Source organism: Sus scrofa, chromosome 18 (assembly GCF_054392235.1).
Source record: "Sus scrofa isolate SSC_HxYL_T2T_F1_AM1 chromosome 18, Sscrofa_HxYL_maternal_Yorkshire_Landrace_v2.0, whole genome shotgun sequence".
Taxonomy (NCBI): domain Eukaryota; kingdom Metazoa; phylum Chordata; class Mammalia; order Artiodactyla; family Suidae; genus Sus; species Sus scrofa.
In genome coordinates, this window is record NC_139400.1 from 12,502,040 (window position 1) to 12,527,826 (window position 25,787).

At 49.8% G+C, this 25,787-nt stretch overlaps 1 protein-coding gene and 1 long non-coding RNA gene across 8 annotated transcripts in view; one reads left to right on the forward strand and one right to left on the reverse strand.

Annotated features, from left to right (window-relative positions):
- DPP6 (dipeptidyl peptidase like 6) overlaps positions 1-25,787 on the reverse strand; it is a 1,001,611-nt gene that overhangs the window by 413,967 nt on the left and 561,857 nt on the right. The window lies entirely within an intron of this gene.
- Positions 6,988-24,532, forward strand: LOC146394867 (uncharacterized). Its single transcript, XR_014833476.1, has 3 exons — positions 6,988-8,160; positions 18,755-20,357; positions 20,852-24,532. It is a non-coding gene; the product is annotated as an uncharacterized LOC146394867 (long non-coding RNA).

Genomic DNA, 25,787 nt, shown 5'->3' on the forward strand with positions numbered 1-25,787 from the left:
TACTGACTAAACGCTCCCCCTGAAGAATCTATACACGCTTTTACGGAGTCCTAACAGTCCTTGGTCCACAAAGCAGCTTCAGTTTGCACTAGAACCTTCTAAGGCAAGGGCTATTATACAAACTCTCGTTTCCATGATAGGCTTTAAGCCTCAGCAAGAATCATTCAGGTTGTCATGTGTTGTCCGGGGAGGGTTCTCCATTGGGACAGTTAAAATTTTTTTATAAGACTAAAAAAGCCCACCGTAAATTCCTCGTCCATTTAGACCGCTGGGACTGTCCTCCACTTTGTGGATTTCTAAGTCTGGTCCACCTGCTGCGAGACCAGAGCAAGTGACAGATAATTGAGAGAAGGAGAGCATTTACTTTTTACATGCAAATTACAAGCATGAAAATGACTCTAGGGTAGGATTTACACTTTAGATTAATTTTATTCTGATGAAGAGCAGAAAGCAACACTTTTCGCCTCCCAAGTTATGCTTTAAATAGCTCTCGACCCACAGTTGGTCTGTCCTGAGAATCAGACTCTGGCCAAGGATTCTCACAAAGCAACGCCCTGGCCACGAGCCTCCCGCCTGGGAACTCGGCAGCCCGTCGGCAGGTCCTTCTTCTTTCCACCTCCTCATTCTGCACAATTAGAGCCCTGTGTCTTCTGGGGACTTCTCTAACCCATATACAGCAAGACATCAATTCACCAGAAAGCTCTGGGAATGAGGGTTGTGGTTAATTTAATTTTCCCATTAACTGAGGACTAATAAGAAACACGGCTTAATTTCAACTCTCCTTTGAAAGTCTCCCTATGATCTATGAGTCCAACCTTTACTTAGCAAAGTCACATCAACAAAATCCATCTTGGATGACAGAAGGTCTGGCTGCCTCCCCGGAACCCAAGCCCACCCCTCCCTGAACGTGAGTCCAGCCAGGGGGGATCTGAGAAGGGGCACTGTCCCCACGCGCCCTCGGCGCAAACAGCCCACAGGGGTGGCTTTCTTGTCATCTGTTTCTTTGTAGAAGAGGAGTTAATAAACGAATGAAAAGTTAATCAGTGGAGGTCTCCCCTCAGTTAAATCTCTATACGTGCCCACTTAGCCGAACACCTGGTGAAAAAGCACATTTTGGACGCGGCATCTCTCAGCTGCTTCAACAACCAGTCTCCTTTCTCCTGTAAACGTTATGATAATGGCAGGACCACCATCAGCAGGGGAGACGCTGCTGGCTCACTGGCCACTGAGAGCCCGGTCATACCAAGGTGGCCTCTATACTTGATATTAAACATGGCCTTCATTCAGGGAACCCCTAAATCAGGTCACCTGCCTGCCCTCTGGAGCACACACCGTTCACCCTCCCCAATTTTTTTTTTTCTTTTTAGAGCCGCACCTGCCGCATAAGGAAGTTCCCAGGCCAGGTGTTGAATCAGAGCTGCAGCTACCGGCCTATATACCACAACCACAGCAACGCGGGATCCGAGCTGCCTCTGCGACCTATAGCACAGCCGCAGCAACGCCAGAACCCTGACCCACTGAGCAGGGCCAGGGATGGAACCCACATCCTCATAGACAACATCAGGTCCTTAACCTGCTGAGCCACAGCGGGAACTCCCACGACCTCCCCGTTTTTAAGAACCAACATCTTTGGTTATAAATATTCCCTGGCCAAGGTGTATGTGTGGCAGGGGGACGGGGGCTGGTGAATTGGCCCAGGTGGACACACGAGAGGTCTGGGGAAACAGGAAGAATTACAGAGGCTTCCTGCCTGACTCACCCAGATGAATGCAGGCCGGGCTCCCTGAACGATGGATTCAGGAGAAGCAGGCTTTAGGAAGAGGAAGGTTTGAGATGTGCTAAATTTGAAGGAAGACAAAGACCCACAGAAGGGTCTGCAGATAAAGAGACATACCCAGGAGGGGCCTAGAAAAGTCTGGAACAGGGGCCATCAGTCAGCAGACATGAATCTGGAGGGGAGGCCTGAGGCCGTGCCGGCTGGAGGGGCTGGGGGAGAAAGCGAGGCTGTTGTGGAGACAGTTGGTACCCAGGCTGCTGATCAGGGGACAGCTGGGGGCCCCCACTGCCCGCCGAGCACAAGGAACGCCAAGCACCCCGGCTCCTGCTCGTTCGGATTCTCTGGTGGACCAGAGACGATCCACGTGCTATTGTGTGCGAGACAACCGCGTCCATGTGAACCGGGGTGCAAACACGGGAGCGTGATGGCAGCAGTGATGTTTAAAGAGCATCTCACAGGTCAGCCTGCGCCACCAGCGTCACAGGATCTTCTCACCCCCTGTCTCCTGCCCCCATTCTCAGTCTCTCTCTTACCTTGTCTGGAGTTTTACGATTTACTGAGACGGGTATTCGCAGCACAGGCAGATCTTGTTGCTTTTCTGCCTGAAATTCTCCAGCGCTACCTAGCTTCCCTCAAAATAAAACCCAGAGCCTCACACTGGTGAGCACAGTCCAGCCCAGATGACTTCGGGGCCACCTCCTCCCCACTGAGGGGACAGGCCTTCCTGATCCCCCCATGAATGTCATGCTTTTTCCCCCCCTTTTGTCTTTTTAGGGCCGCGCCCACGGCATATGGAAATTCCCAGGCTAGGGGTCCAATTGAAGCTGTAGCCGCTGGCCTACACCTCAGCCACAGCCTCGTGGGATCTGAGCCATGTCTGCAGCCTACACCACAACTCAAGGCAATGCCAGATCCTTAACCCAGTGAGCGAGGCCAGGGATCAAACCCGCGTCCTCATGGATGCTAGGTGGGCTCATTAACCACTGAGCCAAGAAGGGAACTCCTGAATGTCATGCTTCGGCCCTCTACCCTATTTTTCTTTATATCCCTACCTGATATATTACAGATTCACTCGTTCATTATTATTTTCCCTGGTTGGACCTAAGTAACTGTAGGATAATTGGCATAGAGTAGATGCTTGATAAAATAGGTGTTGAATTAATAAAATGGATAAATCAAGGCGTGAAAAACCCAGCTTCTGGCCACACTTGCACATCATTCGCCTCAGGATGAACGTTCTCACAGAGGGTCCCCACTGGAATGGATACCTTCTGGTATCTACAGTGAAACCCCGCAGACTCTGTTAGAATCATGCAATATACACATGGATGCTTGCAATAAAAGCCATCCTTCTAAGGCTACTGTCTAGAAATTAGGACAAACGATACTAATTAGCTTTTGTCATAATCACCCACCCAGCTTCAAAGCTTAGATGTTTAATCCTTTCAGAAAAAAAAAATGCATTTGCTACATCCAAAAGTTACCATGAGAATTTTGACTGCATGGATTTTGCCTAAGAATGAACTTGCCAATCATATTCTGGGGAATGCCAGAACACAAGGAAAATCAATATTTTCTTGTCATACATCATCAAGATATTATTGAGCTCAAACATTTGCAAACGAACACCTCGCTTAGTCTCTTGACTTACTTTTCTAAATATTTAGGCACCGAAAATAAATCATCAGACAAATACTCTCAAATCTGTTTGGTCTGACACCAATTCTAAGACGCAAAAGGCTAATTGCCAAATGCAGAAGGGACATGGAAATAGCCCAAGGCTACTTCATGAAATCATCAGAACACTGATCTCTGTAGAGAATGAGAACTTAAGTAAAATCTTTCTGAAATCATAAACCCACTGTGGATAGATGAAGTCACCTCAACTTCATTAATTTCGACCCTTTTGTTCTCCCCTTGAAAGGGAACATCTAAATTTCAAGGCACGATCCCGACCACAGTGAAAGCAGGTAACACCTCCGTTAACCTCCTCATCTCCCCCCCCCCCCCATGAGGTCCCCGGATGACGAAGCTGAGCAGCCAGCATCGCCCATGACTTTCAAAGTCCTCCCTCTGTCCCCCGCCCCCCCGCCCCCGTTGCCCTGGAATTGCTGAAATCAGCAAGAATGCCCTCCTAAATAATTTATCGATGTTTCTACATAAATTAGATACTTGAGGTGAGGGCGCTGTGAACTCTGTGGGGGCTGCGTGCTCACCGGGGGGACGATAATCCATCAATGAGAAGGGCAGTTTTCAAGCTCACTGGACGGCGGGCTCCCCGCCTGGAAAGAAGCCCAGCGCCCCGGACTGAAGCGGGCTCCTGCGATGTCACTTGCAGGAGGGAGCACGTTTGAGAAGGAAACAAATCACTAAGAAATAAGACGTACACCTCTGACAAATGAAAAACGCCACTGAACTATCCGGGTGCTGTGAGCTGAACTCTACTCAAGCAGCAACGGATGCCTGTTTCTTCCCCTGGAATCGACTTCCCACTCTCGCCACGCATCATAAGCCTCAACTTCCCTCAGGAGCCTATCCAAGATCCACCCCACAGAAAAGGGAAGACTCCTACCCTGCTGGATGTGAGTTGGGGCAGCCACTATGCAGCACAGGATGGAGGTCCCTCAGAAACTGAATACAGAACCACCATGTGGTCCAGCAATCCCACTCCGGGGCATCCATCCAGACAAAACTCTAATTCAAAAAGATACCTGCACCTGTATGTTCACGACAGCCAAGACATGGAAACAACCTAAATGTCCACAGACAGATGAATGGATTAAGAAGACATGGTACATGTACACAGTGGAATATTACTCAGTCATAAAAAAGAACAACATAATGTCTTTTGCAGCAACTTGGATACAATTAGAGATTCTCATACCAAGTGAAGTTAAGTCAGAGAAGGACAAGTACCATATGATGTCACTTATACATGGAATCTAATATATGGCACAGATGAACCTACCTACAAAACAGAAACAGACTCACAGACATAGAGAACAGACTTGTGGTTGCCTAAAGGGAAGGATGGAGGGGGAGTTTGGGGTTAGCAGATGCAAATTATTTCATTTATTTATTTATTTATTTTATTATTACTATTATTTTGTCTTTTTCTTTTTAGAGCCTCACCTGTGGCATATGGAGGTTCACAGGCTAGGCGTCTCCTTGGAGCTACAGCTGCTGGCCTACACCACAGCCGCAGCAATGCTAGATCTGAGCTGTGTCTGTGACCTACACCACAGCTCATGGCAACACCGGATCCTTCACCCACGGAGCAAGGCCAGGGATCAAACTCGCAACCTCATGGTTCCTAGTCGGATTCGTTTCCGCTGCGCCATGATGGGAGCTCCGCAAACTCTTCCATTTAGAATGGAGAAGCAATGAGGCCCTGCTGTGCAGCACAGGAACTGTATCCAGTCTCTTGGGAGAGACGGTGATGGAAGATGACAGGAGAAAGGGATGCACGTGTATGTGTGACTGGGTCACTCTGCTGCACAGCCGAGACGGGCACAGCAGGGTGCATCAACTAGACTAACTGTTTTCAATGTCACAAAACAAAAACTCCACCCCCAGTCGCCTGTCGGGGGACAGCTCACTCCAGACTCCTGTTAGACGTGGCTCCAGGCTGCAGACAAGGGCACTGGCTCCTGCTTTCTTTCTCCGGCTTAACTCTCTCCCGTGCAGACAGACAGACTCTGTCTGTGGTTCCTGAGCGTGGATTACCATCTGAGTCAAGAATACCCCCCCCCCACCCCATCCTATCCTACCAGCAGAAGTCAAACTCCCAGCATTGCCGGAAGGGTGGCAGGGGACCTGGACCTTTTTTTGTTTTTTGTCTTTTGTCTTTTTAGGGCCATACCCATGGCATCTGGAAGTTTCCAGGCTAGGGGTCGAATCAGAGCTATAGCAGCCAGCCTACACCATAGCCACAGCAACGTGGGATCCAAGCTGCGTCTGTGACCTACACCACAGCTCATGGCAATGCTGCATCCTTAACCCACAGAGCAAGGCTAGGGATTGAACCTGCGTTCTCATGGATACTAGTCAGATTTGCGTCCACTGAGCTACGACAGAACTCCAAGACCTGGGCATTTTTAAGGGCTTCCAGGAACCTGGATAATCATCTCGTTTTGGAAACTATGAACTCTGAAGAGTACCACTGTCTTGGAAGCCTCACTATCCTGACACTATAAACACAGCGAGCGGCGCGGGGTTTAGGGCCTCACCAAGCACCATTCATTCCCTCAGCCGCTATCACTGCATGCCCGCTGCCTGCTGTGCCCTCTTCGAGGGGCTGAGGATACAGCAGCTGATGGAAACGTAGGCAATTTCTGCCCTTATGAGCTTGCCAACCAGTGTCAGATGATGAAAAGGATACTGAAAAAATAGTAACAGAAAGACAGGAAAGGTGTGTGCACGTGGCGGCCTGTGGTTCATCCTGGGCCCTTTGTGGTGACAGGTGTATAAATGGAAAGAAGGGCAGAGCCCTGAAAGCAGCTGGCGACCGCGTGCAGGCTCTGCGCCCTGAGGCTGGCAGAGAGAGACCAGCCTTCTGCCAGCCTACCCCCAGACCCCTTACTGGGTAACCAAACCCCATCCTTCAGCTCCTTCCACCCCCGCCCCGACACCAGGTCACGTGGAAGAATTCGGTTCCGTTCCAAAGAATTCGTCTGCTCAAAGCTTTCCTGGGGAAACCCAGCTGGGCTGCCCCATGGTTCCAGGTGTGCCAAAGCCTGGCCAGCCGGGAGCTCACCTGAACTTCACAACAGCCCGTGATGTGATGCTGAGCATCTCACTTGACAGAGCAGAGGATACTGCTGCACAGAAGCCCAGTGACATCTTCTTCAGCAGCGGGGGGCAGAATGTCACCACCTCCTACAGATCTCGAGCCCACTCTCATCAGCCATGCCTCCCTCCCCTGCAAAACGGGTCAACACGGACTGGGTGGGGTGGGGAGGATGGCCAGACACCAGGCCACGCCTCTCATGGCAGGGCTTCACAGTGGAAAGCATGGAGCTAGGCGCATGATGGAAAATGCCTCGTTTTAAAACTAGTGACTTTATTTCTTGGAAATAAAAGTCAATGAATATGCCCATCTGTTTCTCACTGGTTTTCCCAAAAAATGGATGATACTTTTGAGCAAGAGAGCAGGCCGATAGTTGACCCTTGAACAACTGGGGGGGGGGGGTTAATCTGAGTATAATTCATTTTTTTTCTTTCATATGTTTAAAATGTTCTGGCTGCACCAGGCCAGGGATTGGCTCCAAGTTACAGCTGTGACCTACACCACAGGTGCAGCAGTGCCAGCTCCTTTAACCCCCTGCACCTGGCTGGGGATTGAACCTTCACCTTCACAGCAACCCAAGCCACACTACAGTCAGGTTCTTAACCCACTGCGCCACAGCGGGAACTCCCGAGTATAATTTACAGCCGACCCTCTGTATCTGCAGTTCTTCTGAGTCCTCAGATTTAACCAAATGCAGTAAGAAAGTGTCTACTGTTGCAAAGTACCCGTGTAGAAGCAGATCCGCACGGCTCAAACCTACATTGGTCAGCTGTGGTCGGAGATGTCTTGTCTTGTTCTCATCGGCTCGGCGAGGTGGCCTCCTGCCTCCTTCAGGCCCTGGGCTACCCTCGCCCACATGTCTGTTTCCAGTGCCCGCCCACCCTCGCAAGTCCTTTCCAGCACTGGGGGTTGGGGGGCTGCCCAAGGTTGCCCCCCCCATATCCTTCCTGAATGCTTCTGGAGCCCGTGAACCTTCCCCTCTGAGGGCACACCTGCCTTTGGTGCCCCGTCGTGGCACCTAAAGTGGCCCCTCCCGCCCAAATGTTTATGGCTCGTTTCCTGACATCAGCTACCACCAGGCCGGAGATGCCCACACGCCTCCCCAGGAGCGGGCACGGCCTCAGCCTTTACAGAGACCTGCATTTAAGTCCTAGCAACCCAGCCTCAGGCCCGTGCTCAGCCACGTGGCCTCAAGTGTCAAAGGAAGACACCCCCCAGCGCAAGTGACAATGAAGGACATCTGTGCATAAAGTCCCGACCTAGCGTCTGCACAAACACCTGCTCGATGGCGGCGGCGCGCGGCCAGAGGCCCCGCACGTGGGCGTGTTGAGAGGGCGCTCGGCAGAGAGGTTTAAGGATCCTTTCATGGACCTAAGAGATGGATATTATTTCAAATAATTCACGAGCATTTGGTAAAACGGTGGAGCCATAAATCCGCTGGCGACCAAAAGCCCCTTGTATTTTTCATATAATTATCAACAGTGCCTACAACGTCCATACACTAAAATGGATCAGGAAATTCCTGTAGTGGCTCAGCCAAAATGAATCTGACTGGCATCCATGAGGACACGGGTTTGATCCCTGGCCTCGCTCAGTGGGTTAAGGATCTGGTGTTGCCGTGAGCTACGGTGTCGGTTGCAGACACGCCTCGGATCTCGTGTTGCTGTGGCTGGGGTGTAGGCCGGCGGCTGCAGCTCCAATTCAACCCCTAGCCTGGGAACCTCCATATGCCACAGGTGCAGCCCTAAAAAGACAGAAAATAAATAAATAAATAAAATGGATCCGAAGTCCTTCTGTTTCGCACATAGGAATAACCAGCATGGCCCGGAAGGCAATCCACGGGAATTATGTTCGTATCAAATACTGTTTTGAAAATAGACACAAAAAAGTGTTGCTATTAATTGGCGGATCCGAAAGAAAAATGGAGAGCGGGAGGCTGTAAAGCGAGGGACGGGAAATCGGGGCGATTTAGGGGTTTGCACGCATTCGGTTCAGAACGGCAAGGCGACACAGAAATAATACAGGAATTCCAGGTACTGGCTCACATTTACCTTTTCCACTTCAGCCTGAAAATGGAAAAATAGTTTTCCGATGGTTCACCCAGGGCTCTGCCAGACAGCGGGCCATGCTAAGACCAGCTGGAGTCTGTGAATTACGGCCCACTTTGTCCCCAAGCTCATTTTGATAGACTGACTCTGATGAGCTAATATTTCTCTCTCCTGGGTGATTTGGCAGGTTTGAGATTTTCAGGGCGAAGAGTGAAATATCTGCCACCAACCCCCTGGGGGAAAGGAACGGAAACGAATGCAAACACGTACCTCTGGAGTTTCCTCCCAGTTAATGAAGAGAGAAACGTGCACAAAAAAGCACTCAGCACTGAGTGGAGCCCACGAAAGAGCTTGGTAGTTATTACTGGGACTATTGCTGTTGTTATGCTACTGATTGGAAAATCACGCAGGACAAACCTTTGAACTTGGGCGAATGAAAATTCCTACCAAAGCAGGCATATCTGCTAGGCTGCCTCAGAAGTTAATCAAACTTCTGTTGACACCTTGACAGTGATACCACCCCTTGGTTAATCTCATTTCAAAAGCAGCAAAGTTGAAACACAAGCGGACGGTCCTTTACCCAAGGACGCTCTGCAGCACAGACCTAGACCCAGACCCAGAGCTCACGCTCTGCACAGTCACCTGTGAGCAGCCTGCAGTCCTGGCACACCCTAAATACATCCGCACTGCTGCTCTTTCAGCAAAGATTAGTGCATGATGGAATGGGTTTCCTGAAGGAAAGAGTCCATCTCGCAGACATAGAAACCTGGTTTGCTTGTAATTTCTGACTTACTTCACCTAGTAGGAGAATCTCTAGTTGCATACATGTTCCTGCCAATGGCATTATTTTGTTCTTTTTTATGGCTGAGTAGTATTCCATTGTGTGTATGTACCACATCTTCTTCATCCATTCATCTGGGATGCAGGCTGTCCTGCAGATTCCCCTCTTGGCTCATCACACAGCCACCCCATCTTGGGCAAAGCATGGGGCTTCTCTGAGAAATCACATTACCCTTGGGGAGAAATAAAGCCGAAGCTCAGGCACCAAGAACAAAGTCACCCGTAGCTGTCACAGAGCCTCACCCCAAAGGAGGAGACAGACAAGCTACAAGGGCAATGGGCCACCTGCTGTCGTGAATTCACTGCAAATATGAATGCAAATATATACACAGACTGCATGCACATGCACACACACATGCACACACCACGTGCAAATACATATAAATGCACTCCCCTGATGATACACACACACTACACAGGCAGAACTGGTGTCAGATCCCTGTTCTCCTATTTATTAGAAGTTCTTATATTAGCCACATTATTTAATCCATTTTTCAACGTGTAGGTTGTGCAGTAGATTTAGGAGGACTTCAAGAGCAGTATCTCTTGAAAGAAGGGAGCATATTCATAAACATCAATGAATAAGTGTAAGCCTTTTTTGCTGAAAACTTGTACCATATACACATACACACACATCTACAGAGTCCCCTGCACCCAGATATATATCACACACATACACACACAAACCCACAAACATGCATGGCTGTTATACAAAAGCATATTTGTTATGGGGGTCACTGTCAGAATCTGGAGACATGGACAACACAGCTAGCTTCCTGCCTTTTTTTCAAAACACACCTGCAAAGGCACTGTTCACCATATCCAAGACATGGAAACAACCTCAATGTCCACCTACAGATGAATGGATTAAGAAGATGTGGTACATATACACAATGGAATACTACTCAGCCATAAAAAAGAACAAAGTAATGCCATTTGCAGGAACACGTATGCAACTAGAGATCCTCATACTAAGTGAAGTAAGTCAGAAAGAGAAAGACAAATAGCATATGAAATCACTTACGTGTGGAATGTAAAAGACAGCACGAAATGAATCTATCCACAGAACAGAAACAGACTCCCAGACGTAGAGAAGAGACTTGTGGTTGCCGAGGAGGAAGGGGAGGGAGTGGGATGGACGGGGAGTTTGGGTTTAAATAGATGCCAATGATTCCATTTAGAATGGATAAGCAAGGAGGTCCCACTGTACAGCGCAGGAACTATATCCAGTCTCTTGGGATAAAAACATGATGGAAGATGATATAAAAACATGATGGAAGATACATAAGCTATCTATGTATAACTGGGTCACTGTGCTGTACAGCAGACATTGATACAACATTGTTAAATCAACTATACTTTTTTTGGTCCTTTTAGGGCCACGCCCGCAGCATATGGAGGTTCCTAGGCTAGGGGTTGAATAGCCTACACCACAGCCACAGCAACACAGGATCCAAGCCACATCTGCGACCTATACTGCAGCTCATGGCAATGCCGGATCCTTAACCCACTGAGTGAGGCCAGGGATCGAACCTGCGTCCTCATGGATGCTAATCAGATTCGTTTCCGCAGAGCCACAACGGGAACTCCCTAAACCAACTATACTTTAATAATAATAATAATAATAAAAACAACCACGGCTGCAAAGGAAGTGAAGTTGCAGGAGGAGAGGCAGGCAGGGGACAGGGTGCCGGATGCCTCTGAGTGGCAGCGGTTCTCAGGTTTGCTTAGTGCCATTGAGGCCCAGGGTAGGGCAGTGTCTGTTGTCAAAACAAGATGCCAATCCCACCGGGAACTTCCATGTCTGTGCCCAAACCCACCTTTCACACCCCTCCTGGGACACATCCTCTGCCAGGTTCCTCGCCGGCAGAGAGGCTCCACCAGTGGGGCTGGGTGAGGCTGGACACTGAGCTGAGCAGCTGACACTGCTCCGCGGAGCCCTGAGTGGCCTTGGGATTCTGGACAACTTCAGCTCTCCGTGCATCTCCACCTCTGCCAGGTGCTGACTACAGGACCAACCCACCCATGTACCCAGGGAGGAAGCTAAGACAAAACTTGCTTCCCTAGAAACAGGGCCAGGTCTGCCCAGCAGCTAGAGATGCTGGCATCCAGCAGGGCCTGCCCCAGGGCAATGGCCCCGGCACAAGGCCCTTGCAGGACAACACAAGACGAAGCTTCACAATTGCTGCCTCCCCACCAGCCTCCAACAAAGTCCTCCTCTGACCCCTGGCGATTTATGGCTCCAAGAAAAGAAACATCAAAACAGCTGCTCCCTTTGCAACCCCAAAGCAATGGAACACATCCACCAGCCAGGAAAAGAGGGTGTTTGAGAGGAGACAGGGTGTCTGACCAGGAGCCAGCCTGGCATCTTCTCACCATTGGCCTCACCTGCCAAGCACAGACCACACCTCCTCCCACCTGCCCCAACCCTGCTTCTTCTGAAGAATCAAAGCCAGGGAAACGTTGTATAAAATGTACAATGAACACCTGCTTAGACCCCACGAGGGCGTCACGCACCATTACCACCTCACTGCAGCCAAGATCTCACTTTTCAATATACACATATCCATACACATGCAAGCATGTGTCCAAACACACGCACAGACTTCCTGCTGAACCATCAGAAAGCCACTTACAGACAACACTCTCAAATATTTCAGCATGCACTTCCTACGCTATTACAGCTGATGCCAACATCTGTAAAATATGCAACAATATAGAAACCTTTCCAGAGTCCCTGATTTTTCCAAAATGTCTCATATCTATGTCTTTTTATCATGCAACATATCAAGGTTCATGTTTTGCACGTACTGTTTTTTCCATTTTATCTCTTTTTCTTTTTTGTTTTACAGCCACACCTGCAGCATACGGAGCATCTGCGACCCACACCACAGCTCACGGCGAGGTCGAATCCTTAACCCACTGACCGAGGCCAGAGATCAACCCCCGGTCCTCATGGATACTAGCTGGGTTCATTACCGCTGAGCCACAGCAGGAACTCCCATTTGACCTCCTTTAATATATAATATCCTCCCCTCCGTTTCAACACTTTTTAGCTTGTTTCGTCCTTCATGAGGACATTGTTTGGTTTAGTTTTGTTTTTACGGATCCAGGCTCGACTTCTTCAGGAAAGTCCCACAACCCGGATTCATCTGATTATTTCATCATGATTAGCTTCCCTGGAACGTTCTTGGCAATAATAGTGCACACCGGATGCTGTGGGCGGCCGGCTGCAGGCTACCAAGAAGCACGTGTTTTGTTCCAACTTTGGCAAAACCGAGCTGGACCATTTGATGAAGTGACGGTCATTAGACAGGTTCGTAAGAAAGGGGACCTCATTTTCTCATGTTTCACCAGGAAGAATCTGTGGAAGGACACTGCAAGATTTTGTGGCCAACTTATGCCCCAAAAATCTGTCATTTAATGATCCTCGCGTTCACTGAGGATTTTTGTCCAGATCACCCGTGGTATGGGGAAACGGCAAAATCACAATGAAATCCATAATGCTCTCTTTATGAAAGAACACTCTTCCGAAAAGGAGAGATTTTCCTTCTCCACACGTCTCGCATTTTTTAAGGAAAGCTCTTTTTAACCACAAGATTAGTTATTTCACGCGGGTTCTATTTGCTCGTGGTAAAGTCTCGAAGTCAAATTCTGGATCTAAAAATTCCCCGGGGCCACCCAGGGAGCCCTCTGTTCTGGGGTCTGCAAGACCTCGGACTGTGCCACTGCTTGGGGCCCAGGTGTCACATCAACATGTTTTTCACTAGGACCTGAAATCCATCTCTTACTTTCGGATCGTGGTGTGACAGTACATCTATTTTCACCCAACTATTTCCAATTTCTTTACTTCGCCCTCTGAAATGATACATTGGCTTAGTCCACCTTGCTGCTTTCACCTGCTCAACAAAATACATGGAGAGACATGTCTGGCAATCGGGAGAAGATGACGGCTTAAAATCCCGCAGCTTTGAAAGATGCCTAAGAGTCACACAAACTTATTTGAGTGGCTTCATCACGTTGCTGGGTCCTGGGACAGAGAGAGTAAAGATTAAAGAAGACACAGCTCCACCCTCAAAAAGACCCCATCCTGCCCTATTTCTATACACTGATAAGAAGCTTCCTTAGGAGTTCCGGTTGCGGCACAGTGGTTAACGAATCTGACTAGGAACCATGAGGTTGCGGGTTCGATCCCTGGCCTCGCTCAGTGGGTTAAGGATCCGGCGTTGCCGTGAGCTGTGGTGTAGGTGGCAGACATGGCTCGGATCCCGCGTTCCTGTGGCTCTGGTGTAGGCCGGCGGCTACAGCTCGGATTAGGCCCCTAGCCTGAGAACCTCCATATGCCGTGGGTGTAGCCCTAGAAAAGACAAATAAATAATAAATAAATAAATGTGGCAGTGCCAGGCAGACTGCCTCTATAAAAAAAGAAGTTTCCTTAAAATTATTGAAGGGCACTTCTATTATGTCCAGAAGATACAGTCCAAAGGCCCCAACCTGGACTTAAGATGAACCAAGAGTGGGGGTGACATTTGCACCCAGACTTTCCCGGCTGCTCTGGCTCACCGGGACATCGAATGCAGGTGCCCGGCCGATGCAAGTGGTCAGGGCTTCAGATGCACGTTCTAGACATTGTCCTGAGTAGCGATGAAGAGCCTGGGCTGCCGGTGCTTTTGTCTCAGCTCTGCCACTAACTGTTCGAGTGAAACTCGACCACTCAGGTTCTTCGGATGCCAAATGTAGGTAAGGGAGTTCCCGTGATGGCTCGGTGGTAATGAACCCGACTAGCACCCATGAGGCTGTGGGTTCGATCCCTGGCCTCTCTCAGTGGGTTAAGGAGCCGGTGTTGCCGTGAGCTGTGATGTAGGTCATAGAGGCCGCTCAGATCCTGCGTTGCTGTGTCTGTGGTGTAGGCCGGCGGTTGTGGCTCTGATTCTAGTCCTAGCCTGGGAACTTCCATATGCCACGTGTGCAGTCCTAAAAAGACAAAAAAAAAAGGAATGTAGGTAAGAACGCCAGTCCCATAGGAGCGTTATGAGAATCATGAGTTGAGTACAATAAAATGGCTTTAATTCTCCTTAGCCCATGACACATATTTAATAACTATCCATTGTTATGACGATAATTTTGATTTTTTAAACGCATTTGACTTTTTGGTCACAGAAATGGTTTGCTCTCCCCCTTTGCAGAAGTCTGTTCTCTATGTCCCCGTGTCTGCTTCCTTTCTGTAGATAGGTTCACATGTGCCATATTTTAGATTCTACATATAAGTGACAGCATATGGTACTTGAAACGCTTCCCCTGAGCATGGATACGCAATGGGGTCCGACTGTACAGCACAGGGAATTCCATCAGTCTCTTGGGATGGACCATGATGGAAGAGCATATGAGAAAGAGAATGTATCTGCATGACTGGGCCACTGTCCTGTACAGCAGCAACTGCCACAACACCGCAAATCAACTACACGCTAACAAAAATAAAATTAAAAAAAAAGGTTTCGGCCAGCGTGAGACTCTCCCACTACAATGCGGGAGCCCCGCCTACCGTGAGGTGAGGGCGGCGATATGCAATGACTGACTTTCTCCAAAAGCAAAATGTGGCAAAACTACTCTACTCCATCAGTGCCGCACAATAAGGAGAAACTCCTCCAGTTAGGGGCCGGATTACGACACACTAACAGAGGATGAGGGCCTATGCAATGGAAATGAGTTCTCTCCATGAATGAAGCCCAAGCTGCGAGTTATTAACCAGAGAGTCGCCTGATGGGCCATCGGGCAGAGGAACCAGCTCCAGGAGAGCCATGAGGTTGGAGCAGGGGGACCACTGCCTGCAAACCTGAAGCCACCTGATGTAGGGGTGTCAAGGCCAAGGGCTGACAGCTGACAGAAGTTTCCTTGACAAGACACAAAAGCATTCCTACGTGCGTCGCCTCTTCATGGGGTTTGCTACCTACCTGCAAGTTGAGTAGAGCAGCAACATTTTCAGTGGCATACTGTTTCGTGTTTATCCACTGAGTAGAAAAAGCCATCCTATTTTTCACCACATGATTAATGCACAGTTACGTATGTCTAAGTATGAGACATAGCCGTGAAAACTCCTGAAAACAGCATTTATGGACAGTCTGATATCTTACAGGCTAGTGCTGCCTCGTCTATCGAATTCGTTTTCACTAAGAGTATTTCTAAAGTAGAGTCGAAGCACAGAGCCGCTGCCACCAGCCCCAGCCCTTCCAGCACAATTAGGCCTGGTTGCACGCTGACACCAGTAAGGACTACCACCTGCTCCAGGCCAGGCCCAGCAGCCCTTTCCCACACATCAAAACCTCCACACGTCCAGCCAATCGCCCGATGCTGGCAGAGTCCCAAAAGCACCACATGAGCAAGAGAGCTGCCTGACACCATGAAATGGTCCAGGGCAAGTGCCTTCGCTTTGGGAGGTTCCCGTCATGGCTCAGGAGGTTGCGAATCTGACTAGCATCCATGAGGATGCAGGTTCGATCCCTGGCCTCACTCAGTGGGTTAAGGATCCTTCGTTGCTGTGGCTGTGACACAGGCCAACAGCTGTAGCTCTGATTGGACCCCTAGGCTGGGAACCTCCATATGTAACGGGTGCAGCCCTAAAAAGCAAAAAAAAGGAAGGGAATTCCAACCAACACTGGCTACAGGGAGGAAGCTTGATGACGACCTGTCTCCAAAGGAGGCGACTGTGTGAGTCCACGTGCCCCAGAGGGGCTGGGAATCAAATTCATGGCCACGCACAGTGGGGCCAGGGGCTGGGGGGAGGGGCTGGGGAATTAGCATTTAATGGGGACAGAATTTCACTTCTGTGAGACTCGGGGGTTCTTCCTGGAGGTGGTAGTGGCCGCACGACGAGGTGAACATATGTCATGCCATCGAACTGGACACGTAAACAATGGTGATAATGGCCCATTTCATCTTATGTGCGTTTTACCACAATAAACTTCTTGAAAAAAATAAACGAGCACATCTAGAAATGTGGTTTGAAAAATTTCCAATCCACTGGCTAATCCCACCCGGCTCCTGATGGAGCACAGAGCGCATCCCTGACGAGTGGTGCTGAGGAGGGAGAAGGGCCAGGGGGGGCCAGGCGACCATCCCCTCCTGATGGCCCCACCCAACAGCCCGAACACTGGGACCACCTCTTTGCCTGTTGTTGTGGTGGTCTTTTGGCGGCCCCACCTGTGGCATGTGCAAGTTCCTGGGCTAGGGGTTGAATCGGAGCCTCATCTTTGACCTAGGCCACAGCCATGGCAATGCCAGATGCTTAACCCACAGAGCGAGCCCAGGGATCAAACCCTTACACACTACGTTGGGTTCTTAACCCAGGAAGCCACTATGGGAACTCTATCAGGAATAATTTTGTTTGTTTGTTTGTTGCTTTTTCAGGGCCACACTTGTGGCATATGGAGGTTCCCAGGCTAGGGGTCCAATCAGATCCCAGCTGCCGGCCTACACCACAGCCACAGCCATGCCAGATCAGAGCCGCGTCTGTGACCCACACCACAGCTCACGGCAAGGCCAGATCCCTAACCCACTGAGCGAAGCCAGGGATCAAACCTGCAACCTCATGGTTCCTACTCGGATTCGTTTCCGCTGCACCATGACGGGAACTCCAGAAGTAATGTTTTAAAATGCAGCTCTGGCCCCCCCATGGCATCCTGGATCCTGTCCCAACAGGTAAATCTCCTGGAACAGCACTGTCTCTGTCGCCAGCCAGTCAGGGCAACGGGCTGAAGACCTGGTGCACAGCCACTGCCACGCACGGGCCAGCCCAGTGTTCTCAGGGTCACGCGCTGGAGGATGGCTGATGCGTGTGTGGCCTGTGCTGGGGAGCCGCCGGCGCTGGACCAGGCACCTGCCTTCCCTTTCAGAAAGCTGTTCTCTACAACGTTCCCACCCCCATGAGACATCCCGAGGTCCCTTTAAAATCACCCCAGCAAGTCGTCTCCAATTGCCGCGTGTCGTGCTTGTACACACACCTGTGACGGGGGAGCGCGAGCTTCCAGGTCCAGGATTCTTGAAATGATCTCCGCCTGAAAAACCTGCTCCGACACCATCAAAGCCCACAGCAGTCTTCATGCGGGCTGACTGTGGACCAGCCCCCAGTCAGAGGCTTTGATTCTGGCTCATCCCAGAACTGGCCACCCGCTCCCCTCCCCGGCAGGTGCGTCCTCATCTGGGCTGCAGCAGCCCCCACGCTGGGATGCTCGTCTCATTGCATCCTGCCCGCACCATGTCCAGCCTGTTTTCGGGAAGAGCTTGGTAAGCGTATCCACGATGCAACTGAACCAGGAGGGCCCAGCGCCTCTGCTTCTGGCAGGTTCCTGCCTTCTCCCCCAACCACTGCATTCACGGCCAAGGATGAACCGACAGCCAGCAGGGGTTCATCTGGTCCGGGGGGGCTTGATTCTGCAGATCTGTTCTGGTCCCTTGGCCTTCCCGCTCCTCCTCAAGTCAGGTGTCTGCCCCAGTGCACACCTGGCTGTCTTGTCCTCTGCTCTCATTTGGGGACAGGCAATCTGTCCCTAAATTCCACTCACATTTCTCCCTCCCAGGGACCCCTGGCGGTGGGGAGGGGGGCAGAATTTGTCCACAGGGCCTCCTCTAACTCTCAGGCCTGCCAACCCCAGAGGCCAGGACCTGCCAGGATGGCCCACCTGCCCCTCGGGCAGTGCAGTTCGGCGCCCCCTCCGAGTATGGGCAGAAGCAATCCCTTCTCATGGCAGCATGTCATTCGGACTTGAAAGAGGGTTTCTCCTGGCAGCCAACGAACACTGCCCTGAATCGGGATTAAACCTTTGGCTCAGAGAAGCAGAGCATCTGAAAGTTTGGTCTGCTCGGGTGAGCTCATTCAAGCTGCTCCATCATGCACGTTTGAGAGGCGCTTGGTACGTGGGGGGGATAAGAAGCTAGTTGGACCGAAGGAATCAGGCGTCCGCACTCAGTTTCTTAGAGAAGGACCTCTAGTGGAATGTGTTTCCCGACACCAGGAATAGAAGAAAGGCTGCCAGGAAAGTTCCGCGTGTATTTCATCAGGTTCTGAGGCAAGAGTGCTTGAAAGAATTTACGTCTACTCTTTCCACCAAAACCCAGGAGTTCTAAGTGAGTCGCATTCAAAAGTTCAAATCCTTTTTTGTGAGCTAGCACCCAATGTTAATCAATTGTGCTAATATTCTTCAGGAGAGGTGAGGGGGGAAAATGGGGGAGTTCCCTTCATGGTGCAGCTGAAATGAATCCACTAGTATCCATGAGGACGTGGGTTCGATCCCTGGTCTCGCTCAGTGGGTTAAGTATCCGGCATTGCCGTGAGCTGTGGTGTAGGTCACAGACGTGGCTCAGACCCCCAGTTCCTGAGGCTGTGGTGTAGACTGCCACAGCTACAGCTCTGATTCAGCCCCTAGTCTGGGAATCTCCATATGCTGCGGGTGTGGCCCTAAAAAGACAAAAAGAAAAAAAGAAGAGGCGAGAGATACGGGAACAGGATACAGAACAAATGTAAATGGACAGAGCGTACTGTCATCTGTCACTACAAAGAGCTGACAGCTGGCCCTACCTTCTCACAAACGCTGACCCAGCCAGAGACGGAGCAGAAAAAGCAATTATCTACTGGGGTTGATCTGTCAAGCGGGAGAGCACACTGCACCCCTCCAGCTGCCCAGCCCCCAAGGAAGCAGAAGCCCTCCCGTTCACCTGCTGGGGTCTAAAATCGCTGGCACGTGCCCTCAGGCATGAAAGACGCTCACATGGCAGGTTCCTGCTTTGCTACCGCCACCTCCCCCAGGGAATGGATGGGTCAGGGCAGCGGGGCACCTGAGAATACAGACACTTTCCAGAGGAGCGAGGGAAGTAGGGTTGGGAAATGAGGCCAGAAAAGGCAGAGTGGAGAGTGGATGAAAGGCAGCGGCCCCTGGAGGCCCAGAGCAGGGCTGAGAGCCGGCAAACCAGAGGACAGGGACCACGCCCGCCGCTCAGAACTCCCAGACATTGCGGAGGCTGAGTCAAGTGACCGCTGGCACGAGATCACAGACACATTTTAGCTGAAAAAAATGAAAAGAAAAAAACACTCCACCAACAGATCAATTTGTAGACTTAAATGTCTGTGGAGCTTATTGTCATTAGTTGGTCGCACCCGTGGCATGTGGAAATCTCCGAACCAGAGACAGAACCCATGTCACCGCAGTGATAATGCCAGACCCTCAACCCACTGAGCCACCAGGGACCTCCTGGAGCTCAGCTGATAATGTATAGACGTGGGTCTTCTGTAAAGGGTTAATGGACCATCCACACGCCTGGCTGGCCAGATGTTCCCACTGCAGCCACGTATCAGAAAAGCACCACCTGGACAGCTTGTTAAAACATCATCTGCTGAGCCCCACGCCCAGAGTTTCCGACACAGTAGATCTGGGAGAGGGCTCCTGAGAATGGGCTTATCCAACACCTTTCCAAGTGATGCTCACGCTGCTGGTCCAGGGACTGCACTCTGAGAACCACTGGTCCAGCTACTCAACTAGAGGGAGAGATGGAGTCAGGCTGCGGCTGGTTCCTCCTGACTCCTGCGTTTATCAGAAAACTCGAGACTTGACCGACCTGGCATCCACGGTGTGGGCAGGAAGACTACTGTAACAGATACCATTATCCAAGAGCTCTCCAAGGTTGTTTCATGTCCCACAATACAAAATAAACAATAGACATGACAGCCTAAATACACACACAATCACGATAAAGGTTTCAGGAGACAATATTTGCCCTTACTCCTGCTATATACGCTGATATTTCCTAATGTTTCATCCTCTACTCAATTTCATTAGATGAAAATATTGGATCTGATCCTCTTTCACATATATATATATATTTTTTTTTAGGGCTGCTCCTGCAGTATATGGAGGTTCCCAGGCTAGGAGTCTAATCAGAGCTTTAGCTGCTGGCCTACGCCACAGCCACAGCAACACAGGATCTGAGCCGCATCTGCAACCTACACCACAGCTCATAGCAACGCCAGATCCTTCACCCACTGAGAGAGGCCAGGGATCAAACCCCAGTCCTTGTGGATGCCAGTCAAGTTCATTAACCACTGAGCCACGACAGAAACTCCTCTTTGACTTTCTCAAAATGAAAAGCTAGCGATAATTTGGGGGGGAAGTCAAGAAATAAAACTGGGAGTTCCTGTTATGGCCTAGCGGTAATGAACCTGAGCCCTAGTATCCTTGGGGGCTCAGGTTTGATGCCTGGCCTCACTCAGTGGGTTAAGGATTTGGCATTGCCTTGAGCTGTGGTGTAGGTCATAGATGTGGCTCGATCGGGTGTTGCCATGGCTGTGGTGTAGGCCGGCAGCTGCAGCTCCAATTCAACCCCTAACCTGGGAACTTCCATATGCTGCAGGTACGGCCCAAAAAGCAAAAAAAAAAAAAAGGAAAAAAGAATCAAAAGAAAAAAGAAAACTATTGTCCGAAAAACAAAACAAAACAAAACAAAAAAACCCTTGCGGCTTTTAGATTCAATGAGAAATTAATATTTAAGAAGCACGTATGCATGTAACAACAGTCTGTACAGATTTTTCCAAGTTCATGGCTTTTCACATTGCTAGAGGCAATCAAATTAGAAATGCAAGGAACGTGAATGCAGAAATAATTCATCAGAGTCACTTGAGAAAGCCTGACTGGCAGACTCGAAATAAGAAAGGAAGGAACTTTCCAACTAGGTAACTTACAGACTCCTGCGGTGCACCAACAACGGACACAGGAGGTTTTCCATTCCAACACGAGGTGACTCCATGTCCTGGCAGTAAAGACGGGGTAACAGTGGAGCATCTGACGCCGGCACCATGGGAGGCGCTGGGTGCCCTTCCAGCGAGGAGCCCAGGTCCCTGTCCACCTGTGTGACTGGCTCCTTGGCAGCAACCCGGGGAACCGCCGCTGGGCTCCATGGTGTGAAAGGGCTATTGATGTTGTCTGCTCCCTCCTGTCTCTCAGACACTTCCAGGGACCCCGGGAGCCCTCCCTCCCAGGGCATCCGTGCCCCCCAGGAAAGGAGGGGTCCTCACCGTGACAGGGCGACATGGGTAACGCATGTCCTCCTCTTACTCAGAAGCACGTCTCAAAGGCAAAATAAACTTGGGAAGATTTCCGTGCACGCCCACTTTCCTGCCTGTCAATAACTCTGACCATCTCATCAGAAAACTCTCACTAAAGACAATTCTCAGACACGGTGAGGGCTTCACAGGGAGAAACGTACATGAAGACAGCAAAACTGCGTATCTTGATGATGACGAAGTAACAACTGCCTTTAGTTCCTTCAACTCTGTTTTTTGGTTTTGTTTTGTTTTTACCCTTTTCTTTATTTTTAGGACAGTCTACCCCATCTAATTCCTCAATCTCCTACTCAGGAAACCTGTTGATTTAAAATTTTTCTGATGACGTCCTTAACTAAGACAAATATCAGATGATATCACTTCAATGTGGGATCTAAAAAAATACTCCTAATGAACTTGTATAAAAAACATAAATAGACCCACAGATTCAGAAAACAAAGGGGGTGGGGAGGGAGTTGGGGGTTGACAGTATACACACTATTATACATCAAAGAGATAAACAGCAAGGACCTGCCAGACAGCACAGGGAACTCTACCCGGTATTCTGTGATCATCTAGGTGGGAAAAGAATCGGAAGAAGAATGGATGTGTGTACATGTATAACTGAATCTCTTTGCTGTAAAGCAGACACTGTCACATTATAAGTCACCCATACTTCAATAAAACTTTAAAAAGGCAAACAAAAGACTAAAAAAGTAGATTATCGGTCTCTAAGATAGATAGGTAGATAGATAGATAGATAGATAGATAGATAGATAGATAGATAGATAGATAGATAGATAGAACCAACGCACTTTGCTGTACACCTGCAACTAACACAATGTTGCAAATCAGCTATATTTTAGTTTCCAAAGTTCCAATGAGCCCCATCTTGGCTGCAGACTACAATCACCTGCAGGAGCTTTGAAACGACCATCGCTCGAATCCTGCCCCAGACCAAGTGAACAGGAATCTGTTGATGGGACCAGCCCCTGCGTTTCCATGACTTTCCTGTGCGTGTGAAACTCACAACCGTTGCTCTGTCCACGAAGTACCCCCGCCTCCTGATAGGAGATTCTAACCAAAAAGCTAAGGTGCAGAGTCCGTCTCCCGCTGCAGAGGCTCTCCCACCAGGGAAGAGTTCGGAGGGTGGTGCTCGGCCAGAGATGCAGAGGGTCCTCTCTAGCGCCCCAGCCTCAGGTCCTGTCCCACCCCTGCCCACCTGGCATGCTTCTGTCCTCTTCCTACTTGGGGTCCCCTCGGCGAGGACGCCCTCACACCCCGACCCGTGTCATCCTTCTCCTCCCATCCCAGAAACGTCGCTCAGAGCCAGGCTCCGGTTCCAGGTTAGGGGCTGTGACAAGACAGCAGCCCCAGTGCTGGGACACCTGTTGGGCCCTGTTCCCTCTTCAGGAGGGGCAGTGAGATGAAGAGTGGGACCGGGCACAGCATCAGGAGTCTGGCTGTGGGTTCAATGCGAGTCAGAGCCCCCAGCGTAAGTGGGTCACGCTCTGCTCCTGTTTGACCTGAACCTGACAGCTGCACCCATTCTATGAGACCCAGGGACCCAAAAGGGGATTCTCTCTCCAGAAAATATGACACAATAGAGGGTCCCTCGGGGTCCTTTGTTTCTTAACTTCGATCAGACGTGTGCAGATCACACTCAGCCCTGTGAAGTGCATATTCTGGGCTGAATCTGAGTCGTGACTTGTTCTTTAAAATCAGTTCTGGTCCTAAGAATTCTATTTTGTTCCTATGTGCTTTTTGGGCAGAACCTGACTGTCCAGCATGGTAAAACCCAGTGATACTCTGGCACCGGCATGCCCTTGCATTCCTTGAGGCTAGACAGGAGTCTACGGAGCCATTAATTCCTGGATGCACCTCTTTCTTGAAAGAACTGGCGAGTTGAGATGCTTTGCCTTAGGCTGACACTGTGCCACACAGACAGGCTGTCACTTAGTCTAGGCAAAGCAGTGCTTTGGGCTTGCAAACCGGGTGGAACTCACTGCCAGGCGTCCCTGTGTCCATCCTTGGGAGCAGTTCACACAGGCAGGCCCCTGAGTGAGGATGCTACGCTGGCGAGCACCTGACAGAGATGCCTGCCCGTCACCTCGTCACCCTTTCAGATGCAGGAATTACAGCTGACTTCCCCTGCAACCACGCTGGGGGGCAGGACAGAGGGGGTTCCACGGAGGGCACTTCCAGAATGGAATCTCCTGCCCACACACCGCCTGGCAGGTGTCAAGCAGTTTTATGGAGGACGGACCCACACTTTCAGACCTGTTTCCCTTGGTTCATCAATGAAATGGGTGACAGGAAAAAACGCAGCGATGCTGGGCTGGCAGGTCAGTGTCCAGACTTGGGTGGAACTGCTGGGTCTCCAGGTGAGCATCAGGGTGCCCTGTGTCCAAAGCATGTCTCTGCCTATGTGGTGCTGTCCCGTAGAAAGTGACAGAGAGAAGGAGGTAACATGTAGATGGAAAAATGCAGAGCAGGCCCTGTCTGCACCACTGTTTTGCTCAAGGTTTCATGCAATAAACTTGGCTGGACGTTTATACTTCTCATTAGCCTGATCAGTGTGTAGTTACTGGTCATGTTTACACTTAGTTTTTAAGGTAAGAAAGTGACACTGAAGCAGGACTAGGTACGTGAGTCCACAGACCACGCATTTCCCAAGCAAAGGGCCAAGCTGATACAGCAGCACCCCTTCTGCCCCAACTCCCTGCTCACCAGTTGTGAAAGCAGTTTAAAAAAAAAAACAAAAAAAAAAACAACAAGTAAACAGCCATTAATTAATATCATTTAAACATATTAAAATCAACCCAAGAAAAATGATTCGAAGAGGAGTTCCCTGTGGTGCTGTGGGTTAAGGACCTGGTATTGTCACTGCAGCACCTCTGGTTGCTGCTGTGGCACAGGTTCAGTCTCTGGCCTAGGAACTTCCACATGCCACAGGTGCAGCCAAAAAAAAAAAAAAAAAAGAAAAAAAAAAGATGAAAAGTAAGCACAACATAGCTACAATTTAATCTATGTAATGAACAAACTGAAATAAACATGCTGTGGTAATTTACAGTCATTTCAATGGTAAAGCCAGGTTAAACAAAGCTAAGAGCGCAGGTGAGCTAAGGAAAATGGTCAAAAGTTAAAACGAAACTGTTTATATTAGTAAATTCAGCTAAAACATAGTCTTAAAAATAGCTAGTTATTTAGAAACAAAATAAACCAGCAGATGTCAATACACAGACAGCAGATGGACAGGCCCGTGCTGAAACAGGGATGGTCCATTCTGGGGGCCACAGACAGACTGCTTCCCTCCCCTCCCCTTCCCCCAAGACCCGCAGGGCTGCCCCTTAGAGGACCCTCAGGTCCTCACTTGAAGGCCCCTCAACCCAACTTCCACCTGGACAGCACTGTACATCTTTTAAGTAAAGGGTTCAGTCATTTAGCCACTTTCTCCAGCAATCGCTCGCAACACAAAAGGCACCGAAATTGCCATTTAAAAACCCCTGAACTAGGAACCTGTGACTCTTCTTGAACATTGAGTACGTTTCATAACAAATGCTTTTCTTGTTTTCTTTTTCCTAATTATATATTGATCCATTTATCCTTTTTTTTGGTCACGGCCTAGCATGCAGAAGTCCCCAGGTCAGGGATTGAACCCACGCCACAGCAGGGACAACACCAGATCCTTCACCATTGGGCCACCAGGGAACCCCAAATGCCTTTCTTTTTTAAATAATATTTTTTCATTAAAGTATAGTTGATTTACAACAGTCTGTCAATTTCTGCTGCACAGCAAAGTGACCCAGTCATACATACACATACCTTCCCGTTCTTATATTATCCTCCATCATGGTCTATATCCCAAGTGGCAGGACATAGTTCCCTGCGCTGTACAGCAGGACCTCCTTTCTTCTTAAAATAATGTGAAAAAAGGTTAAATGGAGCCCAGAGAATCATCTCTCGGCCAATCCCCAGGAGGGCTGGGTGCTGTGGCTGGCTTCCTCGGCCTTCGGCCAGGCTTCTCAGACTTGGTCACACAACAGTCCTACCTGGACAGCTTTGAAAACCCCAGTGAGCAATGCACCCCAGTGAGCAATGCAGGAGCAAGAGGACTCTGGCCTCAGTCTTCTGAAAGCCCCCGGGACTCTAGAGTATGGGTCCAGTTGGGTCTTCCTGGCCCAGGGCTGTGATATGAAACATCAGGAGCCCACAAGCCATCCGAGGCCTCGTAAACATGCAGCGCCG